Source organism: Trachemys scripta, chromosome 3, assembly GCF_013100865.1.
Source record: "Trachemys scripta elegans isolate TJP31775 chromosome 3, CAS_Tse_1.0, whole genome shotgun sequence".
NCBI lineage: Eukaryota > Metazoa > Chordata > Testudines > Emydidae > Trachemys > Trachemys scripta.
In genome coordinates this window covers 38508662-38536270 of record NC_048300.1, presented here as the reverse complement: position 1 = coordinate 38536270, position 27609 = coordinate 38508662, and the positions used below count along the sequence as shown (strand labels likewise).

The following is a 27609-nucleotide window of genomic DNA, read 5'->3' as shown; positions in this document are numbered from 1 at the left end:
GTCCTCTTGCAGACCCACATGCATAATTTAGAAAACAGTGCAAACGCCTCAATTCTTTCTGGCTGTTTTATTTATAGCCACTTCGGAATAGTATTTATGCGCTGATTTTATTTATCTTCATTTTTCTTCCTTGTTTTTTGTTATACCAGTATAGAATATTTGTTTTTACTAAGACATGTCTTACTTAATTGCCCAGCCTTCAGTATGAGTTTGTCCATTTGAACATAATTTTAACATATTGTTACAGCACAATGATGATGATGAGCCTGTCCGAGTTTCTTGGTTTGGGATTTAGTACGGGGATCGTTATTTTTCCTCTCCCTTGATTTTTTCTAAGTGATGCACATATTCATCAGCATCTAAGCACCTTGGAATAAGCTCATCCAAGGTATAACTCTGTCCATCTCGTTCAGTTTACACCAGGTATTACCGAATTTGGCTCCTTCTGTCCAAGAGGAAGGGCAAGTTTCTCTCTTCCGAACTGATGCCAAACCTGGGCAGGATCCAGTACTTCTAAAGGGAACAGCAGGAACAAAATACACTATTGGTTTACTATTGCATCTTTCCACTGCTGCTGATATATGTATTGGGTTTTATGGGATACTTTGTTTTGTTACTATCAGTTTACCTTGACAGCTGATGTTTGTAGGACACCTATAAAGATTAAAAAAAGAAGATGTGAATAGACCTACAGTAACAAAAGATTTCAAAGACAATGAGAACATGAAATAAATGCTATTGATTTTAATCAGTTTCTATCATCTTTCTACAATATGATAGGTGACAGATTAGATCAAATTTCCACATTACTACTGGGAAGAATTCTGTAATATCTTGTATTTAGTTGTGACACTGATTAAGTTTCCCAAATCTGAAGAAGAGCTCCGTGTAAGCTTAGAAGCTTGTCTCTCACCAACAGAAGTTGTACCAATAAAAGGGCTGGTCTACACGGGGTGGGGGAATCGATCCAAGATACGCAACTTCAGCTACGCGAATAGCGTAGCTGAAGTCGAAGTATCTTGGATTGAATTACCTGGGGTCCACACAGCGCGGGATCGACGGCCGCGGCTCCCCCTGTCGACTGCGCTACCACCGCTCACTCTGGTGGAGTTCTGGAGTTGACGGTGAGCACATTCGGGGATCGATATATCACGTCTTAATGAGACGCAATATATCGATCCCGGATAAATCGATTGCTACCTGCCGATACGGCAGGTAGTGAAGACGTACCCAAAGATATTACCTCACCCACCTTGTCTCTGTAAGGTAAGTCACTTTTATGCTTGATTGCATTTTGTCCACTAGAGGTCATAGTAAGAGCCAATTTTCTTTGTTAATTTGCAGAGTGAAAAAAAAAGTAGTCAAGCATACAAATCAATGGATTGTCCCACAATAAATTCATTTTCTAGATTTCTTCGGGGATAACAAACTCTAGTTTCTATTTTCATGTAGCTGGAAAGGTTTTTACTATCAAGTGCTGACTTTAGTTAAAGCTTCCTTGCTTGCAGTTTATTTGATAAGTAATAATCACTGTACTAACCTTCTTCACCTTTTCTTTAAGGTACATGACTCTGTATTTCACACTTTCAGGAGCAACTGCTCAAGGTCTGGTTAAAAAATAGTTTCAAGAGCTGCAAATGATAGTAGTTAGCATATTCATGTTGATAATGATTTACCCAATAATTCCTAACTTTGTAATTTTAAATGCTGTTTCAATACATTGTTTAACTCCTTTAGCATTTTATCTGCTAATTCATAGAGCAGTATATAAATAATACGACTTTAAGACATGAGTACAGAGGAATGGCTAGGAATGTGAAGTCTAGAGACTATATCATGGAAAACATGGCTTTATAATATGTTTTACAAACAAGATGTATTGCAGGAGCAGAAGGATGATTAGAGATTGGGAATACAAGAATCAAACTTCACTTTCCTCAGTGGATCACTTGATGACATGAGATGATATTTTAAAATCAATTAGTTATTTTTAATATGACACGTAATACAGAATTCTCCATAAGGACAATATTGCTGAACATTAGAAAGCAAACTAATCTGAAAACTGCAATTTCTTTAATCTGCAAAAGGGCCCAAAATGTGTTTTTCACTTTCTAGAAATTAATTTAAATTATTTAGTTCTTTTCAACAGAATGTACATTTGATTCTGCTAGCCAATATCATCAACAAATGTACAGTTGTAAATTAAGTAGCTGTCTTAACTGGAGCAGCAGGTAATGCAATCATTCAACTCTGTAACCAAATAGATAGAAGCTGTAACTGTCCAGTAAGTGATCTGATTTTTGGAAATTTGGAGCCAGATAAATCTGTAGTAACTTCATTGATTTCATTGTAGTAAATCCAGAGTAGTTTGACTGATTTCAGTGGAGTTACTCTGGATTTACAACAGATTAGAATCTGGTGCTGGGAGTCCAAACTTTTCCTCACTGAAGTTAATGGCAAAACTTCCAGTGATGTCAGTGAGAGCAGCCCCTTAGATTGTATCTCATGAGTGACAACTTCAGGAGATTTGAAAAGAAGGAGATTAGAACTTGGAAGATACATGAAATTCGTTAGTTTCAGGAAAGTCAGCAGAAAGTCTGAGAACTGTGAGGCTGTAAGTGAGATATCCAGCAAAATAAAAGAAGCAAGCGATTTAATAAAAAAAAAAGCAAAGTTCAACACAGAACTGTGCATTGTGTAGTTAGCTGTGCTAGTTTGAAGGACTGTACTAATTCAAGTAAACAAGCAAGCCACTGCAGACAATGTAAGTGGGTCAGCATAGAAATTGGTAAATGGTACCAATCTTTTTCATCACAGATACAATATGGGTTTAAAATAAATCTTCAGTGCTACTGACCAAGGAGATTGGTCTAAAAAACATAATGAAAAGAGACTGCTTCAGTCAGACAGTTGAGTTTCTCGCTTATTCAGCAAATCATATTTAGCTCTGGACGTATTCAACGTGATGTTAAATCATGGAATGACCTTAATTTCCTGAGGTTACGTACTTGTAGCATTCACTGCCCAGGACCTTTGAATAGGCATTTTGTAAGGTGGTTTTCTTTATAACATAGCACCTCTTTTCACAGTTCTCGTTGTACCAATACATCATAAAGGTATTTCATATATTTGAAATCTTTTCTACAACTTCCAAAATCATGTTGGCTTTGTCCTGGGGCCACTGTTCTGTTTTGACTGTAATGCTATGTTTGTTCAATAAAAGGATTCCCAATTCATTTATGTGATCATATGGATCTAGTTACAGTGGTTGCCAATAATTATACATAATTTTGTGGTGGATTCTGCACCTGTTGAAGTCAATGGGTGTATCACTGTTGATATAAAGGAGTGTGGGATTAGCCTAACATGAGGTGACTTCTGCCAATACTATTTATGTGTATTTCTGCAGGACAAGGAGCCGTAACATGGATTGGATCCCGTTGTGCTACCACTGTATAAACACAGAACACAAAGACAGTCCCTGCCCCAGAGAGCTTGTAATAAGTAAGATGACAGGTTGGAAAAGAACCCAGTTCCTTACTTTTTGGTATTAAGGTTATTACATATATTGCTTGGCCATGTTCATCTCAATTATGCCAAGAAGCAGTAAATGAAGAATAGATTGACTGCTTCAAGAGATTCAGCTTGCCCTGGTCAGCCACTAATGGACTAAAATATCCTTCTTCCTCTGTCACCTAGTTGTCCCCAAAATACTGCTGGTGGATTTTGCAGTGTATTACCAGGGCTGCTCAGAACTGTTAAAACTATACCAAATGAGCACACAAAATGGAGTGCCAGAATTGCCATTGTGGCCACTACAGCTGTTGCCTCATCTGCCATTGTGCATGCAGGAGAAAATGCCAATGAACAAATCAACAGCTTAAGCTTCCTATAATTTCCCTTGTTCCTAGTTGTAATAAAATGCAGTCAAACTGCTGAGAACAGTGTGACTTTTCCAACAACCTCGCCATCAGGCTGGAAACAAAATCCAACCAGGATTCAGCAGACAGGACACCAGAATTTCACATCTCCCTGCTCTTGCTGATAAAGAAGTCCTTCCTGGAAACAGTGACTGAGGAACAGATCCTCAGTGGAGAGTTGCCAAATTACAGCAGATTAGGATCTGGCTCTAAATGTACAGTAAATGGTTTAATTTGCCTAGCCAACTAATAGTTGTGTCTTTCAATTGCAGCAGTCAGAACACGACAGGTGTGATGGGGCATACAGACCACGAAGGCGTTAATGAGAGCCTGTTGGCCCAATCAGGCCCACCCTGTTACACCTGTGTTAGGTGTCAAGTGTGGAAGGAGGAGTTAAACAAGGAAGAACTCAGCTTACTAGTAGTTAACTGAGAGAGGACTTCTTGAGCTAGTCCTGCAAAGGAAGGACTGGCTGGGGTCAGAGTTCCTTGGAGCAGGTTGGCCTGGTATGGGACCTTTTGTTCCCCATAACTAATGTTTCCCTTTTTGGGGACGTGTAGAAGAGTCAGTCTGGGAAGAGATGGTGAGATAGGCCCAGCTGCAGATAATGGTAGGAAGAAGCTCAGGGATACAGAAGAGTCTGCACAAACATATTATATCTGCTCCATTCAGTTCCTGGGCTGGAACCCAGGGTAGAGGTTGAGCCAAGGTCCACCTATTGGCTTTCCCAAGGTAGTGGGGTGAAGACCCCAGAGCTGGAAAGCTTCCAAAGCCTGAAGTTGGGTTAAAGCTCTGGCATGATGCTGCCAGACTTTTGGTCTGTTGACTTGGTTTTCCCCGGAAGAGGCAGGACTAAAAGTAACCTGGTTGGAGGGTTGAGTCATAGGAAGAGGCGGACCATCGCAAGGACAGACTGGCTGTGAGCAGGGGGAGCTAAAGGAAAAGAGGGGTGTGTGCCTGTGGTGAGTGGACTTGCACAGTAGGTCACTAATTTCAAGCTCCAAATCAAATTTATCTCTGACCCATATAAGCCAGATGTTGTCTCCTTGCTTGTCCGTGCAAATTGTTGACATCTTCAATGTTGACGCTGAGGTTAAAGGAAACTCAGTGGATGGGATATAGAAAAGGAAATTTCAAGGTCCCTACTCCAATTTTAGGCTCAGTCAACCTTAAAACCGCCGGAGCTCAGGGAGTGTGAAAAATCTACACCCCTGAGTGCTGTGGCTGTGCAAACTTAACCCCCAGTGCAGATGCAGCTAGGTGGATGGAATAATGCTTCTGTTGACCTGCTACCATTGCTTGGCATTCCTACAGTGCTGGAAAAAACCCTTCTGTTGCTGTAGTTTTCATCTGTGCTACCGGGTTACAATGGCATATCTACAGCACCATAGATATGCCACTGTAGCACCCATAGCGAAGACGTGGCCTCCGTTAGGGTTGCTGTTGCACGTTAACAAATCCAGTATTACTTCTAGTGGTAAAAGGTTGGGAGCTACAGTAATAGCACAGAAGGTCTGCTTTCAAAAGGGCTTTTTCTTAGTGGAAAGTGTCTCTGCTTTTGTATATTCCACTATTATACAAGCTAATAGTGCTGTTTTTTAAATACTACAGATCTCAAACTCACCTTACTGACCTAACATTACTCTTCATAAAGTTATCAGAGGATCAGTACATTTTTTTTCCCCATTAGATTGTGTATATGACTTTTTTTTTTTTTTTTTTTAAGCAATTTCATCTTGAGACACTGGTGCTGCTGGGTAGACTTCAACAAAACGGAGAAGAGTCATCTTATACTTTCAGTGCCCTGTCTTCTTGTTAACATCCATATCTTTAATTCATTAAAGTACATCCATGGCTTTCTTTGCCCTTTTGTCTAACATTTTCTGATAGTTAAACTGGTTTCTTTTTAGGGTGACCAGATGTCCCGATTTTATAGGGACAGACCCGATTTTTGGGTGTTTTTCTTATATAGGCTCCTATTATCCCCCACCCCCTGTCCTGATTTTTCACCCTTACTGTCTGGTCACCCTATTTCTTTTCCAAAAGGAAAAAATAATCCGAGATCTTTAGAGTTAAGAACTGGGAGGAAGCTCATTAGGTCTGTTTAACAAGTGCCTGTTTTGATGGATGAAACAGTAGAACAATTAGAACAAATGGCAGTGTAAACTTTCAACAGAAAGGGGAAGAAAGTCTTAACCAGTTTTTCACATACAGGCTCCCTGAAGAATATCTATTCTGGGCAGAATTGGCAGCTGCAAAGTGGCCTGAGTAATATATTTTGATGAGCCCACAAATGAGTAATATTTCCTTCCAGCCAGACTTCCTTCTTAGCACTTTAGTTCCAGCCCTTACTCCAGCTCTTCCTTCAAGTCCCAACACCAGCCCCCTCCTTTATTTCTTTTTTCCTCTCAGGGAGATGTTGTAGTGAGGACTCTCTCTCCATTTCAGCTCACACAATTCTATTGCAATTCTCCTTGATTTTCCAGTGTATATGATGAGCAATATTCTGTCTATCTTGGGTACTTTCATGGTCCCCATTACTGTTTGTTTGAATGCCTCTCAACCTCACTGTGAAGTAGGGCAGTGCTATTATCCCCATCCTACAGAAGGAGAACTGAGGCAATGAGATACTAAGTGATTTGCCCAAGGGCACACAGGACTAGAGCTTGCTGACGTGGGGAATAGGAGCGGGTGTTTCTGTTTACAAGACATTTTTGTCATGAGTATTTCCAAATTTGCTTTCATTCTGATTTGGAACAAAAGCAAATTTACTGAAACGACTCAGTGAATTGGAGAGCCCCAAAAATTTCATTTTTGGAAACACTGAAATATGATGTTCCTGAAACAAAATATGTGAAATTGACGTTCTTGTCCCTTTCATGGCTGCTATTCACTGAAGCAGTTTGGTTTGTGGAGCAATCACTTTAGCTGTATGTTTCTGCCAAAATGCTCAGCAGTGAAGTAATAGAAAGTACTGACATTTTAATCATCGGCTTTAGGTTTCAGGGTTAACCCCACAGTGAGATGAATGAGGCTATTCACACCTCTCAGAACCACTGTTTCATGCTGTCTGCAAACACAGGATGACATCACTGCTTTATTAACATTATTTTATATTATAAATATACAAAGTTATTTATATATAGCTCCTTTCTTTACAATGGATATGCTATATCTCCCTTTTACAGAGGGGAAACCGAGGCACAGATGAAGTGGCTTTCAGAAGGTCACACTCAATTGACACTCTGTTCATATTTTCAAGGTTATTTTCACCAACATAAGAGCTAAAACCATTTTTTTTTAAATGAAAGCTTAGATTCTGCAGTACAAATCTGCAGCAAGAAGTAGATTTCCAATTTACTTTGGGCACAATATTTGGTCTTTTATACCTAGAGTGATAAAATGTGAAAAAACGCCCCCCTGAGCGATGCAAGTTTCAGCGCTGTAAAATGGCAGTGTAGACAGTGCACCAGCACTGGGAGCTGTGCTCTCAACTCTGGTAGCTACTCCCCTCGTGGGGGTGTTTTTTTTACAGCTCTGGGAACTACACAGCAGCGCTTAGACGTTGGCAGTGAAGACATACCCTTAGTTTATGTAATCTAAGAGTGGAATTTAAGACATCACTCAAGACTGTCAACATAACCGCTAGTAGTTTTACATAAGTGAATGACATAATTTGATGACTGTATCAAGAAGGATCAGAAGAAGTGAAGAAATCAATGCCATGTTCTTACCAAATCGTTACTATAATAATCATGCAAATAAAATACAGCTCTATATTCAAGTAAAGGATAATGACAATTGGTTATTATATTCAGCTCAAAATTCACAATCTCAATACAAGGGATGTCTGGAATCTGGTAATTGATTTTTGAGAGTTAATTTTCATCTGATAAGGATGATTGTGTGCCTGGTAGGATTGTCCCCCCACTCCTCTCTATAGATCTCTGGTAGTAAAATCTTGTGTTATAAAACAAGTATGTATCAGTATTATTCACCTTTGCAATAAATTGCCTTTAATTCCCAATTCATAACTCAAGCAGTCAAATGTGATTTCCATTATGCTGCCAAGTACTGAAAAAGGTTCATTCTGAACAATCTTTTGTGTGTCGGTAAGCAGTGCCTGTAATAGATGGTTTCTGGATTAACACCATGCAGGTGACCTGAATGGTAAAGATGCAGAGCCAGATTCACTCTGCCCAGCACAGAGAGCTGCAATTTGCACCTCTTTGCATCAGTGAGATCCCAAGCACTCAAGGGGAATTTACACTGGTAGGAGCTGCTGCTTGGGTGGGGGAGTGGGGGACAGCTGTAGTTTCAGTCAGGGACTTTATAGGGGATCTGCTGGAGAAGGCTTCCAAACAGATGCACTGATCCAATGCAGCCCCTGGCCTTCTGTGCTCCCCAGCTGATACCCAGAGTGGATGGTGTCTCTAAGCCCCCTCCTCCCAGCACAATGTTGTCTGTGGTAATTTTGTATGGCCAAGACCTCCCTATCTGGCATACTTTCTGCTTTGGGGTTCCATCCCTCCATTTATGTTGGTGGAAACTTACATAAGCCAGGGCGAATCTGTTTAACAAACAATGATCTTGCTGGGGCTAAGGGTCTGTGATCTTAATGGCAGATGGTTCTCAGTAGGCCCTGTTTTTGCAGGCTGTAGACAGGTCTGCAGAGTTGAAACCTCTCTATAGTTCTCTGCAGCAGACTGTCAATCAAATAGGCTGAACCTCTTTCCCACCAACCATTTGCCAAGTCAAGGAGACTCTGTGCATGCTTGGTACCTCCCCAGTTTCATTCCCAGATATCCAAGTGGTACAGAATCTCAGATTCTGCCCATGGGTGAGCAGCGGAGTTGGCACTTTAGGACTATCACTGGGAAGAGTTCTCACAATCGGGAAACATATCGCTTCTGTGACTTGACACCCTGACCCAGCAAAACTGCACAGGTCTAGTCAGGATCTTTGCTAAGAATGGAGCAGGATTTAGTTGTCTCTATTCTCAGTGGCCCTATAGAATACCAGCGACATTGCTCTCTACTGCTCTCCTTTTCTTTCAAGTGCAACAATTTCACAGGCTTGATAAGATATGTAATATTGACAAACTTATCAAATTTGTGCGTGCATAAACAGGTTTCACAGTATTTTACTGCTTAACTCCTTGCACCAAGTTTCCAGTAGTTTAAGACATGGGTCTGAGAACTAGGATTCCCAGGTGAACAGCATTCAAAAGTGGATAAAGAGAAGAGTATGTAGAGTCATAGCTCCACCTTCTACCCCCGCTGGCAGATGATACTGACCAGCTATGGGGGCGGGAGTATGCTGCACCCCTTAAAGAGGTATAGCAGTATGCATTCTTCCCATTGCACTGGGGAGTTCTGGTTGGCATTTTGGCTCTGACCAATGCCTCCTATGACCCTCTTGGGGTTGAGCAGTTCTGCACTGGTCCCATCCCGGCTATGTACCTTAAAGGCACAATCGAGCCCCATAGCCTGAATTTATAATCACTGGACCAAATTCTGCTCAGTGCAAATCCAGAATAATTTAAACCAATAGAATTACTCTGGATTTACACCAGTATAACAGAGCAGAATATGGCATAGCATACTGCATAATGAGATTTTCCCAAATAGGTGTTAATTGCATGATAGTCTACCATATCAATGCTCATAGTAATTAAATATTGCTTTAGCATGCAGCTAGTTAATTCAGTAATTAATCTCCACTGCAGAAATTGTAGCTATATAGGCTATGGTAGGTGATGTACATATACTATAAGTTAGGATGATCATTTTAGGTGACAAATCTGAGGAACTGTCGCAGATTGAGGTGTCAGAGGAGGTTTTGGAACAAATTGATAAACTAAACAGTAATAAGTCACCAGGACTAGATGGTATTCACCCAAGAGTTCTGAAGGAACTCAAATGTGAAATTGCAGAACTACTAACTGTAGTTTGTAACCTATCTTTTAAATCAGCTTCTGTATCAAATGAGTGGAGGATAGCTAATGTGACGTCAATTTTTAAAAAGGGCTCCAGAGCTGATCCTGGCAATTACAGGCTGGTAAGCCTGACTTCAGTACCGGGCAAACTGGTTGAAACTATAGTAAAGAACAATATTGTCAGACACATAATTTGCTGGGGAAGAGTCAACATGTCCCTTTTGTAAAAGGAAATCATGCCTCACCAATCTACTAGAATTCTTTGAGGTGGTCAACAAGCATGTGGACAACATATTCACAAATGATCTGGAAAAAGGGGTAAACAGTGAAGTGGCAAAATTTGCAGATGATACAAAACTACTCAAAATAGTTAAGCAGACTGTGAAGAGCTACAAAATGAACTCACAAAACTGGGTGACTGGGCAAGAAAATGGCAGATGTAATTCAATGTTGATAAATGCAAAGTACTGCACATTGGAAAACATAATCCCAACTATACATATAAAATGATGGGGTCTAAATTAGCTGTTACCACTCAAGAAAGTGTGGTCATTGTGGATAGTTATAGAAATACAGAACTGGAAGGGACCTTGAGAGGTCATCTAGTCCAGTCCCCTGCATTCATGGCAAGACTATGTTATCTAGACTATTCCTGACAGATGTTTGTCTAACCTTCTCTTAAAAATCTCCAATGATGGAGATTCCAAAACCTCCCTAGACAATTTATTCCAGTGCTTAACCACCTGGACAGTTAGGGTTTTTTTCCTAATGTCCAACCTAAACCTTCCTTGCTGCAATATAAGCCCATTGCTTCTTGTCCTATCCTCAGAGGTTAAGAAGAACAATTTTTGTCCCTCCTCCTTGTAACAACCTTTTACTTACTAGAAAACTGTTATCATGTCCCTCTCAGTCTTCTCTTCTCCAAACTAAACAAACATTTTTCAATCTTCCCTCATCGTTCATATTTTTAATCTTTTTTTTTTTTTTTTTGCTCTTCTCTGGACTTTCTCCAATTTGTCCACATCTTTCCTGAAATGTGGCACACAGAACTGGACACCATACTCCAGTTGAGGCCTAATTAGTGTGGAGTAGAATGGAAGAATTACTTCTCATGTCTTACTTATAACACTCCCGCTAATACATCCCAGAATGATGTTTGCTTTTTTTTGCAACAGTGTCACACTGTTGACTCATATTTAGCTTATGGTCCACTATGACCCAGGGGCAGGGCAGAGGTAAACCCCTGGAATGCCTTGCTAAAATGCTGGCTAAGCTCTGCTTTCTGGTAGGGAGGCCAGGTGCGGGGCCTAGGCAGGCAGCAGAGAGCCCAGCTTTCCTCAGGGCTTTTATAGCCCTCCTCCTTCTCATCCCAACTGTCTCTACTTAATGCAACTCATAGCAGTAAGCCAGCCCTTGTTATTTATTCCTACAGGATATTGGGCTAGATGGACCTTTGGTCTGATCCAATATGGCTGTTCTTATGTTCTTAATCCTTCTGAAATGCCTCCGTCCCCACAAACATCCAGATACAGATATTTTGAATAACAGAAGCAATATTATAAACTAGTTGCTTTGCAAAAACTTTGAGATAGACTGTTTTTTGAGTTATGCAGCCAAAAAAGACAAAACAAAACAAAAAACCACCACAATTTATACATTCACACAACTAGAAAAATAATTTATATCAAAAAAGAAAATAATTGCTCTTGGGTTCTTGAAACCTCCTAGGACAAATTTCAGCCCAGCATGAACGTTTACTGCCAAGTTATAAAATTTTGTAATAGAGGCTGATAATGGAAATAGTGATGGAGAAATCTTTAGAGTTATGAATGGTGACACAATGGGACCTCTGTGCCCAGAAGTTCTGCACACAAAAGGCTGGCAGGACTGGAATCTATAAAATAGTATAACATTTTCTTTTTTCCTCATTCAAAACAGCAGCCTCTAGCACAAAGCTAATACTTGGATGTAATATTCCATTTGATAAAGAACATGAAGAATTGTAGTTTTCCGTCTGTCCCCCTTGCTGGTGAAACAATTTTGAATGGAATATAAGTAGTCTTCCTAATTAGCCAGTATTCAAAGATTAGCTATTTTCAATGAACACTGATGTTGCTGAACCACGCAATATTACCTTCAGCAACAGAAACTCATAGAAAATTAATTCAGTAGCAAATATAATATTGGAGATATCCCATCTCCTAGAATTGGAAGGGACCTTGAAAGGTCATCAAGTCCAGCCCCCTGCCTTCACTAGCAGGACCAAGTACTGATTTTGCCCCACATCCCTAAGTGGCCCCCTCAAGGATTGAACTCACAACCCTGGGTTTAGTAGGCCAATGCTCAAACCACTGAGCTATCCCTCCCCCCTATATTTCTTCCAATCCTTAGAATACTTTTTATCCTCTGAATTTCGAGGTTGAAGAAGAACCTGGTCAATGGGGCAATTTCTCTCAAAAGAGAAGCTGAAATCATGACTACATATTGTTAATTTTCACTTATACCTTTAAAGTGACATGTATGGCTGGGGAGGGAATACAAGAGTCAAAGCTCTATAAAAATGGCTGGTCACTTGTGAGTCATGGTGTCATTAAGCTGCCCAGGACAATAATTTACAGCAAGAGCCAAGACAGAATCCAGATGCTGCTACTTGAGCTAAAGGAGAATCTCTTTTAGTAATTAGAAATACAGAGTCTATGGCACCCAGCTGAGCAGTTCTGATTTCATCAAGTGGAGGACAACAGCATATATAAAACTGCCAACTCATTACAATATGATCAATTCAGCTCTTATTATGTTTTCTAAACAGAAAAGTTGGCTATTGAGACCATCTTTGACTTACTTCCAGAACAGAATGATTTTGGATAGGAACAGTCCAACACCCCTACTACCCTAACATGTAGGGCATTACTACTGAAAGCTTCATCAAAATGTCAACTTCTGACATTTTTGAACCAGCTCTGCTCTTGAGTGTCTGTTAACATTTTTATAATGCTCATAACTTAATATTTCTGCCATTTCTCATGGAATTTGATGGTACTAGTCTCATCTGTAAGCAGAGAAGGATTTGGCCCTGAATTTGTGTATATGGGGCCCAATTCTGCAAGGTGCAAAGAGCCTTCTATTTCACACTATGTACAATTCCCTTGACTTCAGCTGACTTTCAATGGCATTCAGCACCTGACAGAATTGGGCCCTAAATGACTGTGCTGGCTAGATAAGCACTACTGTTTGTTCACACACCCAACCAGCCCTCAAAGAGCTATGGCCCCTCATTAGGAAAGGTGATGTGGCTCTGGAAGAAATTCTGAGAAAGGGTCATGGGTGTCTTTGTCTTCCTCACGCAGAGCATAAAAGAATCAGCAACACAAACAGGTGAACTATATTTCTGCTCTCTCTGAGCGGTCATCTGCCAAGTTAAATGCAGTTCATAAAATGAACTGGATGCCAGTTCATTTCCAGGTGAAATTCAAGCTACTAATTATAATCTATATAGCCCTGAATGGTTAAAGGTCCAGTTTTCTCTAAGAGCTGGTCTATGCTTGGTTTTTGTACCACTCTGACTATACCAGTTTCTAAACAGATAAAGCAGTAGACGCCACTGGCGTAGATGCCGTTTTACCAGTATACTTTATGCCAGTATAGCTTATTCCAGTATACTTATAAGCAATAAAAAAACCCTGTGTAGACAAGCCTGAAGACAGTTTCCTTCTCCAGACCTTACACCTGGTTTTGCAGGAACATTCAAGCTATATGCGCAAAAGCAGAACGTACGAACTAGCCACAAGGTGTTTTTAGGGGTACACTGCTGATCCACTGGACCAGGAAATCCACCTGGTCCCAAAGACAATGCTGTAGAAGGCAACTCTTTGTTCAGATTCTTTAGTAACAGTAAGCATGGGAATTTCCCTTAGCAATTCTCCTAGTTGATATTCCTTGTTTCAGAGTAGTTGACTTGATAGCCTTGGGGGAGGCAAGCATGCCTGCTAGCCTAAATTATATAAAGGGAACATAAATACCACTGTGAAACTTCTCAGAGCTTCCAGGACTGTGAGTTATTACTTTCTTACCACCAGCCTCCAGCATGAGGAAGTCTTGCCTGTACTAGCTGGGTGTTAGCTCTTTAACATAACCAGTCTGTCAGAGACTTGAGCACTCTCCTCTGGGCTACACCAGCTCTATCTTTGCATTTCAGATATTTGCTCCCCAGTCTCTGAGTCTCTTCAAAATGTCTTCCTGATTATTCGATGTACATGGAAATCTTTAGATCCTCTGTTCCCAAAGCAACAGGTCTAGTGTGCTACAGTTTACCAGTTTTATCTTAGGCCACCGCTCCTGTGTTACGAACAATACTTGAGTTCAATTCAACAACAGAAGGAACCTTATTGAAGAAAAACTAGAGACTGAAACAAAAAATGATGTGAGATGGAAACAAATGGTTACATATAAACAAAATCATAACACGCATTCTCGAGCCTAAACTTAACTAACAAATTATCCTCCTGTCTAATGAAGTTTAGCTCACCCCAGGTTCTTCTCAGCATTTTCAGCCAGCCTGGCTGCGATCCCTTTTTCATGAAGTAAACCCATTGTCAGTTTACTTCCTAGGCAAAGGATGCCAGGGTGTCTAGAACTGACCCTTAGTGTGCACCTCAAAATAGGGTGTCTTCCCCGCCCCAGGTGTTTACCTCTTCCTGTTAATTTCCTTCTGAAATCTCTGCCAGTTCTTCATTAGCATTTGTCTTATAATGGTAATAAACACATACTACACAACAGTCTACCATGGAGAGAAGTGTCTCCGACCCTAGCTGGAGAAGCTGTCTCAAGAGAACATCATTTGCAGTAGATATACATCACTCCTCACATTTTCTGTACTTATATCTTACAATGTTTATGATGATCACTGTGACGTAGGCTTTTGGCAGAGATTTTACATGATGTGTTTTGGTGAACACGTGGGATCCTATACCTCTGTGTGCATCTTTGACCTCTGCTAGATGGCATCAAGAGGTCCTTGGGTTACAGCCACAGTGATGGGTGCCTTTATAAATATGTTTAATATCATGGGAATAGGGATTTTGTTTACTATATTTGTACAGTGTGTAGCACAATTGGGCTCTGGTCCTTTTGACCTATAGGTACTACTGCTATATAAATGGTAAATAATAGGAGCAACTCATATCACATGAAAAACCATAAAGAAATTACTCTCTTGATCTCCTGATAGATGACAATATTCTAGAGTATATTTGGGATACTTTGATAATCTTCAGAGGGGTAACTGTGTTAGTCTGGATGTGTAAAAGCAGCAAAGAGTCCTGTGGCACCTTATAGACTAACAGACGTATTGAGCATGAACTTTCGTGGGTGAATACCCACTTCGTCGGTCTGAGGAAGTGGGTATTCACCCACGAAAGCTCATGCTCCAATACGTCTGTTAGTCTATAAGGTGCCGCGGGACTCTTCCCTGCTTTGATAATCTTAATGCTCAGTTTCCTTGCCTTTGTGGATGATTATCATTGTTGCGCCTTTGGCCCAAGAATTTAGGAAGATAAATTGACTATCAGTCAGCTATATTCTTTGATGCAATTCTGTTTACAGAATGTACACAAAGTCCTCTTTCCCTGAACATAGTAGAAAGGAACAGTAGGCAGTTTCCTTGCTCATTTTCTAAGTCTGTACTTCCAGTCAGTTCTGTGTCTCAAGGAGTTCTGCTTCCTCACATTGTCATGACTGATTCTCTGCTGGCTTTCCTCTTGGTTTATGTTTCTGTCTCTAACACACATATAGTTTGTGAAACAATCCTCTAGTCCTGCATTTGTAACTGCGGAACCCTCGGTCAATATGATTTCACTTCTGATCAGATCTTGTCATGTGTCCCATTGCCTTGGGGGATGGCTTCTATTGTCTCTACCTTCTATTGTCTCTTACTACATGAAGGGGCTTAATTGCTCCTTCCATTTAGTCTGAAAGAAGGGTGCTTACCACGGTGATTGGTTTTAACCAAGTCTGTGGTTGTCTATAGACAAAGACCTGGTTGATGTCAGACATTGACTGCTTCCAGCATGGCATCCCTATTTTCTCTTCGTGCATTCTCTTTTCCCCTCCATCCCTTTGCACACTGACTTCTACAGCCAATCATCCAGCCAGAAAGTCTTTTAGCCCTTCAGAGTGGTAACTGCTTACACTAGTGATAAATTTGAACCTGAAATTCACCAAACCATTTCAGGACCAAGTTCTCTTACAGCAACAGAATAATGTGCTATTCTCAAATCACCAAACTGGCCTATAAAACAACTAGCTACATAATAAATAACTTTAATTAGGATTTTAATTTCTAAAACCTGGCTTAGAACCAAAGTGCACTCAGTGGAAACAGGAAGCAATGCTTGTAGGCAACAGGTGAAGAGCTGTATGCTCCCATTTAGTGATATAACAAGGTACTGGGATACTGGATATACATTTGATCAACGAATTACATTTCAATGTTCCCTTCCTGCAATCATTCAATCTGCAGAAAAAAATGAAATGAACAGATGCTGAGTCCTTGAGTTAAATTAATTCTGTTCAATGAATGTACTGTACTTAAATATGTGTCATTAAGCACCTTTAACAGCTTTTTAGCAGATGTTGAGTAGGAAAATAGATCAGTTGGAGGGAAAAACAAGACAAAAGTAAAATCAATGTGGTGTGTTTGGATCCATATACAGTATAATTATATTTAAGCAAAAATGGCTTCATTTATCACTGCTGCAGGTGTGTCTCTGCACCATGACTGTGAGTCTCCCTGATTCTCAGTCTTGCATCAGAGATAACAAAAAAGAGGGTACAGAAATCTAATCCTGCTCCCCTTGAAGTCAATAGCAAAACCCCCATTGACTTCACTGGAAGCAGTATCTGGCCCTACATCTTCTATCCACCAGCAAATGAAAATGGCTGCAAGTCTGCACCCTAAAACCTCAGGCTGTACTGTTCTGGGCTGAAACTCTTTTAGGAAGGGGATTGAAAATATCTTGGCAGGTGTAATGAAAGTTCTAGAGGACCAGACTGATAAAAGAAACATACAGATATTGTAATCCTTACAGCATAATCCTTAAACCTGAAGAGCTCTGTATAAAATCAAAAGCTTGTCTTTCTCTCTAACAGAAGTTGGTCCAATAAAAGATATTACCTCACGCACTTTGTCTCTATAATATCTTGGGAACGACACGGCTACAAGAACACTGCATATAGCATAATCCTTACTCATACTAGGATTACTTATGTGAGTAAGGATTATTCATATGAGGAAAAAGCAGCTTTCTTGCACACTGAAAATTGAAAGTTTAGATAAATAACAAACAGTTTTTTCCCCTAATCTAAGGCAGGTGAATGAATGCCCATAGACTGTGGTTTTCGTTAATGAAACTAATCAATGAAAGACAACATATGTGAGTGCAAGGAGTATAGTTCAATGCTAACAACCAGTCCGTGGGGCCAAATCCTGCTTGCCTTACACAAATATTCCCACTGACTTCAATGCAAGGACCTGTGTGAGTAAGGTGAATAAGATTTGGCCTCTGGTCAAAGGAGTGACCTGTACAGAAGATAGTTGGCAATATCCTATATAGATCACTGTTCAGTGATAATTACCAATTTTCTATATTTACAGAAACTGTCAATTCATAAAGATTGGCCTGCGTTGTTATCGACATAAGCACCAGTTTTCTATAAAATAAGAGACATATGGTGCCATTTTTACAGCATTCAACTTAAATGTGAAAATCTAAATATGGGCTAGTAATAATTCAATCATCACTGAACCACTGTTTCCATATTTTTAATGAAAATACCTATATTATATTTAGCCATGAGTCTTTTGAGATAGCTGACCCAGAGATCATAAAAAATATACATTATTGTTGACTGTCAACAAAAGATGCATTTCTTCTGTGGGAGTTTCTTTACTGATTTCTAAAGAGGCCAGGCTATTTGTTACTGTCTTCTGAACCATGGTCATAAATAGGTAGGGCCCTACCAAATTCACGGCTATGAAAAACTCATCATGGACCGTGAAATCTGGTCTCCCCCCGTGAAATCTGGTCTTTTGTATGCTTTTACCCTATACTATACAGATTTCACAGGGGAGACTAGCGTTTCTCAAATTGGGGAACCTGACCCAAAAGGGAGTTGCAGGGTGGACACAAGATTATTTTAGGGGGGTCACGGTATTGCCACCCTTACTTCTGCACTGCCTTCAGAGCTGGGCTGCCGGAGAGCAGTGGTTGTTGGCTGGGCGCCCAGCACTGAAGGCAGTGTAGAAGTAAGAGTGGCAATACCATACCATGCCACCCTTATTTCTATTCTGCTGCCTTCAGAACTGGGAAGCCCAATAGTGGTGGTGGCTGTCTGAGGGCTCAGCTCTGCAGGCAACAGCACAGAAGTAAGGGTGGCAATACCATGCCATGCCATCCTTACTTGTGCACTACTGCTGGAGGCAACTCTGCCTTCAGAGCTGGGGTCCCGGCCAGCAGCCGCCACCACTCTCCAGCTGCCCAGCTCTGAAGGTAGCACCGCCGCCAGCGGCATTGCAGAAGTAAGGGTTTCAGTACTGTAACCCCCCTTACAATAACCTTCCGACCCTCTGCCCCACAACTCCTTTTTGGGTCAAGACCCCTACAATTACAACACCCTGAAATTTCAGATTTAAATAGCTGAAATCATGAAATTTATGATTTTTAAAATCCTATGACTGTGAAATTGACCAAAATGGACTGTGAATTTGATAGGGCACTATAAATAGGTAATGGATGCACAGATAGGTGTGGGATTTTCCTAGTCCAGGGTTTGTTTTTGTCTATGGCTCTGTTCTCTCACTTTCACTCCTAGCAGGTTCAGTAATACAGAGCAATTGCACATTATAGGTACTGGAGGTTTTGAATCCACATGCGTATCTACTATTATAAAAAACTACAATATGAGTTATACAACACTGCCACTCCTGTGAGTAGAGGAGATGAGGATCCATCCAGTCCTTGGTTGAGGATGCGGAAAGTGGGAATGCTGTCTCCATGCTGCTCTCTTCCTCCCATCATCCAAACCTATAGAACAGGTTCCATAGGGCTTGGGACCAATCTACTGAAGGGGTTAAGCCAGAGGCGTCAGACCCTCTCTCACATGAACTCACCTCTGTGTAGCTCTGTCAAATAAGTCAAACTTCTGTACCAGCATTCACTTACCTGTTTTCCCCAACACCCTCCTTCTGCCCAGGAAAGTCAATCTACGTTGCTGTGTCTAAGGAGGTCATGGTACCTGGAAAATAAGAGATCTTGAGCACACAACATTTCCTGTTTAATCAGGGGAGCGCCAATCAATTTAGGGGACCTTCTGTCTGGCCTTCCTGATTCGTTAGTCTAGAATCACCTCACTTTGAAATCCACTCCTTTCATGCCAGAGCAAAGGGAAATGATGTCACTTTATTGTGTTAGACTTTGAATTCTTGTGGGTGGACAACTGTTTAACCCTTTATTCGCTTCTCAATAGATTAAACCTAGAGAAAACAAAAGATCTATCACTTCACGTTAAGTGGCTCATCTTAACTCTTTACTCAACTCTATGCTCGCCCAGTTTGTCTTCATTGGAAAATTAGTACATGTTAAAACATGACTTTGAGGAGCCATATTGACTAACATAATGTTAAATATAACTTTGCAGTCAGTGTAAAAAGGGTCAAACTGTGTTTTAATATTGTCATCTGGGATAGTTATCAAAATAAATCTTATTTGTGACTAGAGTTCATTGAACAATTTCAGATTTTTCAAAGAAAGATACAATTCTCACTAAAATATATATACAAAAGTTAAATTTTCTAATTAGCTAAAAATTGAGTTACCAATTTGCAAAAATAAGATGTATTTTTGGGAAAAAAATCTTCATGAAACATGGCTTGTTTTTTTTAAACCGATTCTACTCATGACTAACTGATACAATGTTAAACACAATGGCTCTTAGATGGTGACCACTAAGTTTTGTTTTACATCATGTTGGCTAACATGACTCCTCAAGGTTATGTTCCAACACAACTTTATTTTCTAGGGCAAGCAAGCCCTAAGTGGCACAGAAAATCTGCAACCTTTTCTTCAACTTTAAAATTCAGGTTTCCAATCTCACAAGAAGTAACTCAGCGTTGGGGGGAGGGATAGCTCAGTGGTTTGAGCATTAGCCTGCTAAACCCAGGGCTGTGAGTTCAATCCTTAAGGGGGCCATTTGGGGATTTAGTTGGTCCTGTTTTGAGCAGGAGGTTGGACTAGATGACCTCCTGAGGTCCCTTCCAACCCTGAGAGTCTATGATTAAAGTGACAGAAACCTCTCCTTCCTAAAAGCTCATATCCCTAGTGATAGTTGGGTCTACAAATTTACTCTAATTGTGAGCTCAACAGTAAATAGTATGTGAAAGTTCCTAGGCACTGACTTTTATTTTTCCCCAGGGGTGCTCCACCTCCCAGTCCACTCTGAGGCCCCACCCTCACTCCACTTCTTCCCCAAGGCCTTGCCCTTTCCCCACCTCTTCCTGCCCCCCCTCTGCCCCTTCCCCAGACCCCCCCCTTGCTCCGCCTCTTCTCACCCCTGCTTCACCCTCTTCCTGAGGCCCCCCGCTCACTGCTTTCTGGCCTCCCCCAAGCTCCTCCCCCAGCAATCAGCAGTGCCTGGTGGATGCTGAGCACCCAATTTTTTTTTCCATAGGTGCTCCAGCTCCAAAGCACCCAGGGAGTAGCGCCTATGAAAGTTCATAAGATATCACTTAACCTATAATAACAAATGTTGATGGGAAAAGGTATGAAAGGGAGGCAGAAAGACTAAATTAGACCAAAAAGGTCTAATGATATATACTCAAGGACTGTGTTAAAATCAAGTTTGTTAAACAAGAAAAGTGTGGAACCAAAAATTAGTGAACTAAAATTGGTGTGTTGGAAACTAGGCCTAATTGATGATGGACAAAATAATGAGGGGATAGGCTTTTTTGTCCACCATTCCCTTTGTGAGTCCTTCAAGAAAGAGACTTTGAGGAGAGAGCATGCCTACTAGACAAGCTTCACCATCATGGCTGCAATCCACACCATCTCCTGGGACCCCGGACCATCTTCATCCTTGTCCTGAGAAATGTCCTCACCAGATTAGGCCAGAGAGGGGGACCCAGATGACATCGCCACCTCTACCAGCTCCAGCTGAATCCCAAACACCACCTGGGATGAAAGAGGATTGAACTTTAGCAGCTGCAGCAAAAAACGATGCAGCCCATCTCAACTAACTTTTTCTTTTCTCCAAAAGGAAAGTTATTACCCTCTAAGAGACTTTCAGCCAGAGGGATTTTTCCTTTTAAAAACTCTCTCCAGCTAAAGGGAAAGATAAGAAGGGATGTTATTAAAATTAAAGCCTTAATACTTTACATTTCAAATGCTTTAAGTGTTTTCCTTTATCTTTAATAAAATGTTTAAATGATTTTTAATGATGTTTGCCATGGTATTATGTGGGCTGAGGTCTCTATACGAAACACTGGACTTTGTCCAACATTAAACAATGTTAAACAATGACTGGGTTATAGTAACACCTTTGGCCCATTCATTCCATCTAAATTAATACAACACAATTTCTCTGTTGCAATCACTCAAGTGGGCACTGTGGCAGAAGTAAGCTCCCGACAGACCAGGACACACCAACTCAAAGTGGTACCAGACCTTGCTAGAACAATTGGTGGAGGCTCGTGCTGCCTCTCCTCTTTCACTGCCCCAACAATGAGTTCCCCTGGCAAGATCTGATTCTGCAAACAGCTGAGTACCTCTTGGAATGTATCCTTGTTCCTTACCAGTGAATTCCTACTCATGTAAAACTCTCACTGGAGTCAATGGATGTTTTAAGGAACCTCGACCGTGCACAGTGCTGAGCACATCTCAGTCAAGGTGCCAAACACCTCCCAGGAGGTGGTCAGCACCTTGCAGGGTTTGGGGCTCAAAGCTTCCATTCTCTTTAATAAGAATGGCATGAATGTAAGAAATTGCAAGGCCTTCAATATTATAAATTCACTCATGTGGAGGACTTTTTTTTTTTTTTGTAGTTAAAAACTGCCCCAAATTATGTGGGATATGGTGAAGTTAACCATTTTTGAACATACACCTGAGAATATTTATAAACAAGACATCTAAAAAGCATTTTTAAGCCAGTGAATTGTGAGTCTGATCCTGCAATCCCTTACTCAAGTGCATAAATAAATAGGATCACTCATGTAAATATGGGCAAGGGTTTGCAGGTTCAAGACCTTATTGCTGATGAAAGGTGCTAGAGTGAGATTCCCTGGGGACTGAAGCTCTGTATTTAGAACAGAATGGAACACAGAGTGACAGCTGAAGTGAAAGTTCCCCTCCTTTCCCATGATAAAATACCTGACCACTTGTAAGGATGAAAGGATAGTTCAAGCCTTTTGAAACCTTAATCTCCCTTCTGAGATGGCAAAAAGGGTGGTGGTGGCAGTGGTTGTCTGTAATAAGAATACTTTTGGGAACTGGCCTGAGCTCACCAAACTCATTTTATACAGGCCACTGAATGGCCAATGATTGGGAACTATATTTGGCCATTGCTAACCTGGGTTCGGCTTTAAGGCCGATACCTAGGGATAAAAGGCTCTATAGCACATTATCAATCCCCTAAAACATCCAATCCCCCATGTGAAAAGAGATTTTTGAAAACTTTCTATTGAGAAATTCTAAAAGTGAGACTTTTTCCTTGGTAGAATATTATGCCTTTGTCGGCTACATTTCACTACTGCATTTAAAAAAAAAAAAAAAAAAGACCGAGTATTATGCTGCCCTGGTTAGCTTAACAGACACTTATTCCCTTTATACAATTTACTTCTGACATCACTACTTTATTTACAGTGAAAGAGGCAACCAGGTGAGGCCTGAATGAGACAACAAACACATAGTGAATTTGCTCTTCTTGCAGAGATGGCTTCTTTTCTAGCCATTGTAAACAATACAATGAAAACTGCTTGTATGTCATCAATAAAATACACAGCTCTCTTTAAATGAAAAGAGTGGCAGAGTGGTTGATGCTGTGGTACGATTATTTTCACAAAATGTAGAATATATGGTATGACACTTTAGGGTTCATACCACACCAGTAAGGGGTTGTGTCACCACCTGCCCTGCAACTCTGGGTGCCTATGTTATGCCACTGTGGCTCACAGCCCTGACACCAACAGCCAGACTACAAGCATACAGGTCACACCCTGACTTCCACCGCTCAGTTGTTTTATGCAGGATGACTCCAACACCTCCCTAGTTATTAAGTTTGTTGTTCCTTTAAAGAGACAATACACTGCAGCTCATTAGTTTAACAAGCGTTTAACAAACACTCTTATTTCAATAACAGCACTGAATTGGTTTATAGTTAGGGCCCTACCAAATTCACGGTCCATTTTGGTCAACTTCACAGTCATAGGATTTTTAAAATCGTAAATTTCATGATTTCAGCTATTTAAATCTGAAATTTCAGGGTGTTGTAATTGTAGGGGTCCTGACACAAAAAGGAGTTGTGGGGAGGGGGAGTCGCAAGGTTATTGTAGGGGGTGTATGTGGTACTGCTATCCTTAATGCTACAGGTGGTGGTGGCGCTGCCTTCAGAGCTGGACAACTGGAGAGCAGTGGCTGCTGGCTGGGAGCCCAGCTCTGAAGGCTGAGCTGCCACCGGCAGCAGCACAGAAGTAAGGATGGCATGGTATGGTATTGCTACCCTTGTGTGCTGCTGCCTGCAGAGCTGGGCCCTCAGTCAGCAGCCGGCACTCTCTGGCTGCCCAACTATGAAGGTAGCACAGAAGTAAGGGTGAATGCCCATAAGACAGTATGCAATTAGCCTGGATGAGCCATTAGCAAAGATGATGGGTCTTTGAAGATGTTGATCTCATACTCCTGGAATTCCTTCCTGTGGACATTACAGATAAACCTTGTCTCATGATTGCTTTAACACTGCACAGTCATGTGATGATGTCATTTGGTACGGAGTACCACTTTGGACACTCCTGGTATTTTTCCACTGGAAACAAAGGCTTCCTGCCTTATGTAAATTCTACTTAAAGCTGGGAAATGAGTCAAGCAGCGCTCTTTTCCACTGCCTCCCTGCCCAAGAAGGAAGACAGCTGAAAACACCTGAAGAAACAAAGAAACTAAGCTGGGGAAAAGCAAGGGCTGAGTCCAGGCTGAGATAGGGGTCTAGCCTGTGAAGAGAAATAACTGGAACTCTGCACTGCAGAAACTCTGCACCCTGCCTAAAACAACATTTAGGGTGAGAAATTACTATTTGTAACCTGTTTTTTTAGTGTATTAAGCTTAGTTTGCGTGTTTTGTTTTGTTTTATTTGCTCAGTAATCTGCTTTGTTCTGTTTGCTATCCCTTATAATCACTTAAAATTTACCTTTTGTAGTTAAGAAACTTATTTTTTGTTTATTCCAAAACTCAGTTTATGCAATTCATACGGGGGAGAGGGGAAGCTGTGCATATCTCCCTCCACATTGAGGAAGGGGGCAATTTTTATGAGCTTGCACTATACAGATCTCTCTATACAGCAAAAGACAATATTATTTTGGGTTTACATGTGAGTGCTGGGTAAATCCCCAAGCTGAATCCTCCCACTGGTTGGGCTCAGTGGGACTCCAGTATATCAGGTGGCATCCTGGACGGGGGTGTCCAACCCATCACAACTGGCGGAGACCAGATTTCATGATGCATTCTTCATGGCTGTGAATTTGGTAGGGCCCTATTTATAGTAAAAGTAAAACAAGTTTACTTAAAAGGGATAGGATTAAGTGATAGCAAGTATAAAGAATTAATATAGAAAGTGTCACAAGCAAACAAAAGTAAAAAATATGCTCCTAAGATTAAAAATTATTTTCAGCAAGTCACAATCTTTGCCTATGCAAGTTTCTTAACTAAACTCAGTTCCCAGAGACTTCAACACCCCCTTTATTGAAGGATCCCATGTTCTGTAATTTCAAGTGCTCTCTAGGCCCTTGAATCCCTTAAGTGATGGTTATCAAGATGGCTTTCTGTTTCTGCTTATATCTTCCAAAGATCACCGACTCCGTTACAAGAGGCAGGAAGGCTTCCTGCTGTTCTTCTCTTCTGGTTGACTTCCCATCCTTCTACTGATTTGTATGTAAATGGGGCTCCCATTGTTTCGATTCCATAATGCTCAATTTACATTGGAGACAGATAGATAGCTGCCTTCCCTCCTGTCTGGGAGAAAACCTGTTTCTCCCTATGATGGGTCACAGACTTCAAAGCATAATATCAGTGAGTATCCATATTTCCTCAGATAATGTTAATGCACACATTTAACAATAATATTAATCACCAGTGTGTCACAGGCTTTCAGAAAAGACCTTACTTGATACCCTTTTATAATACAGTAATATGATATACAATCAGTTGATTTAATTGCTTTTCATTTAAGGTTCAGACCCCCTTGTCTTTATAGACCCACAAACCTTTGAAATGTAGTCTCAGATGAAGTTATTTTTCTCCTGCTGGGATGTAGATACCATGCTGTCCTCGCCTCTGATTGTTAGCTTGATAATTTTATCTTATATGTAAATGTACCTTCACTGTCTCTGCATGATGACAAGGCTGGTCAGACAAGCAAATACACATGTAATTTATGTACTTCAATATTATGTACTGAATATGTCTGCTACCCTATTCCTTTATATAAGGCAGACCGTGCTTATGCATTGCTTGCCAAACACATTTTAAGAACATCATTCTAGCACATATTTATAACTTTTTGTACAGTTTGTACATACACCAAGCAAAAATATTAATGACCAGTGAGTTATTAGTTCTCCAATGATATATTATGTGCCACCTTTTGGGTATATATCATGACAGTCATGTGTTAGGGGTAATGAGTATTTTAGGCCTGACAAGAGTTGCTGACACAGAACAGTTAACTACCCATGGGCCTCTGGGTCACAGATGGGCAGAGCCATGTATCTTCTGTTTCCTTTCTCCTTCAATGCCAGTGATAAAATACTCCCTGCTCTTTTCCATTTTAGTTATGGTAACTGGTCTAACCTGTTTTTGAATATGTCTTTATAGCTTTTACATGGGTTTACACTCTCCACTCAGTGCTCAGATTTTGTAACTGCTCGGTTTTTATTTTTTTTCACCAAAGCCTGTCTTTTTTTCAGACAAGTGAAATAAGTTTATAATTAATAGCTGAATAAAATTCATTATAGGATTAAGGCAGAGCATTTGCATGAGCCTTAATCACAGAAAATGGAAAAATACAGAAGGAAAACCAAGTTATATAAAGGATCTGGGTTGCATTGTTATATTTTAGTTCAGAACCCAATGGAACATTCCCAGAGCTCATTTAAGTTTTGTGCTAGTGGATCTCATGGAAAAAGAGAACTGTATCACTGGATTTGCAGCCACTTCATACAGCTGAAATGTGTATGGAAACTCCTGCCTCTTAAAACACACACACACACAGGCTGTAAAACTGAGTATGTCTGCTACCCCTATTATGCCTCAGCTGTCTGGGGAGTTCCTTGAAGGTAGGATTTGCAACTCCCTTACACCTTGTTTAATCATTTACACATGTGTAAAGTGATGCTACAAAATCAGTATGGTATTTACCATTCATTTAGGACAGGTGTAAGTGACCTCAGGTGTGAAGAAATAGAGAACCAGGTTCTGACTTCTGAGACTTAATATTGAAGTACATAAACTTTATTCATCACGCATGCTCTGTATGCTTTGTCACCCAGGAATTCCTGAAGTCTGGCCCTGACTAAAACCTGGGATTGGTTCTCTGGGCTAACCTCAGGACATTACACCTCCCATGTGCTTGAAGCAAAAAAAGTATATTCTTCAGCACATATAAATGTAAATCTTCAGTTCACCTTTCCTGCCCATGGAAGGAAAGCCCAGAGACCGACTCCTGAAAGACAATGTAAGAATGAAAGGGTGTGGGGAAGCAAGGGTGGGTGAGGTAATATTTCTTATTGCACCAACTTCAGTTGGTGAGAGAGACAAGTTTTGGAGCTTTTACATGTGTAAAACTCATCTAGTGTTGCAGTGCAAATTTGGACTGAGGAAAGGAGCTCAAAGGCACTTTTAAAGAGTGGTATTGACTGCATGGAACAAGCCTAATCAACCCTCTGAATTAATTGTTTCCTTGCTTGCATACTTGCATTTTCTTGAACCTTTCATTTTATTGAATCTTTTGTATCATTCACTACTGGAAGTGTTAAGCAGTAGGATTCTTTTTTGAATTCCAGGTGAGGTGCCACTGTAGCATCAGACAGTTCAGAGAAACGTATGCTGAAGTATAGCTTCTGCTCTTGGAATACAGTTTCTGGGGGCATCCCTGGTCATCTTCCTGTGGGCAAGATAGATGAGGAATTCAGATTTCCCTTTCAAAATGTGGGGTTATTTTTTAAATGGCGGAGGGATGATAGGTGGCTCTTTAGATTTCATGCACTCATTTAATGTGTTGCAGCAGCAGTAACACGGAGTTGCTCTTGTTTTCCATTGGAATCAGTAACTCAGGAAATGAAAAGTGCACTGTTCAACAACATATGAGAAATCTTAACCTAATAGTCACAAGCTCATTTAATAAAAAATGATGTCGGCATGCGATTAGCTTAAATATGCACTGAAGACAAGAAAAACTCATATTTATTATGGCTAGTGATTCCTCTTCCCTAGCCCCCCC

General features: G+C 40.7%; 1 long non-coding RNA gene across 2 annotated transcripts; it reads right to left on the bottom strand.

Moving 5' to 3' along the window:
• Nucleotides 1-72: 72 nt before the first annotated feature.
• LOC117874398 lies at nucleotides 73-21080 on the bottom strand. 2 transcript variants are annotated; one of them, XR_004644966.1, is made up of 4 exons: nucleotides 20923-21080; nucleotides 19080-19390; nucleotides 629-654; nucleotides 73-513 (listed from the first exon to the last, which is right to left on the bottom strand). It is a non-coding gene; the product is annotated as an uncharacterized LOC117874398 (long non-coding RNA). The 2 variants fall into 2 exon arrangements; XR_004644967.1 differs by having other exon boundaries at nucleotides 19080-19152.
• Between the last annotated feature and the right edge of the window lie 6529 nt (nucleotides 21081-27609).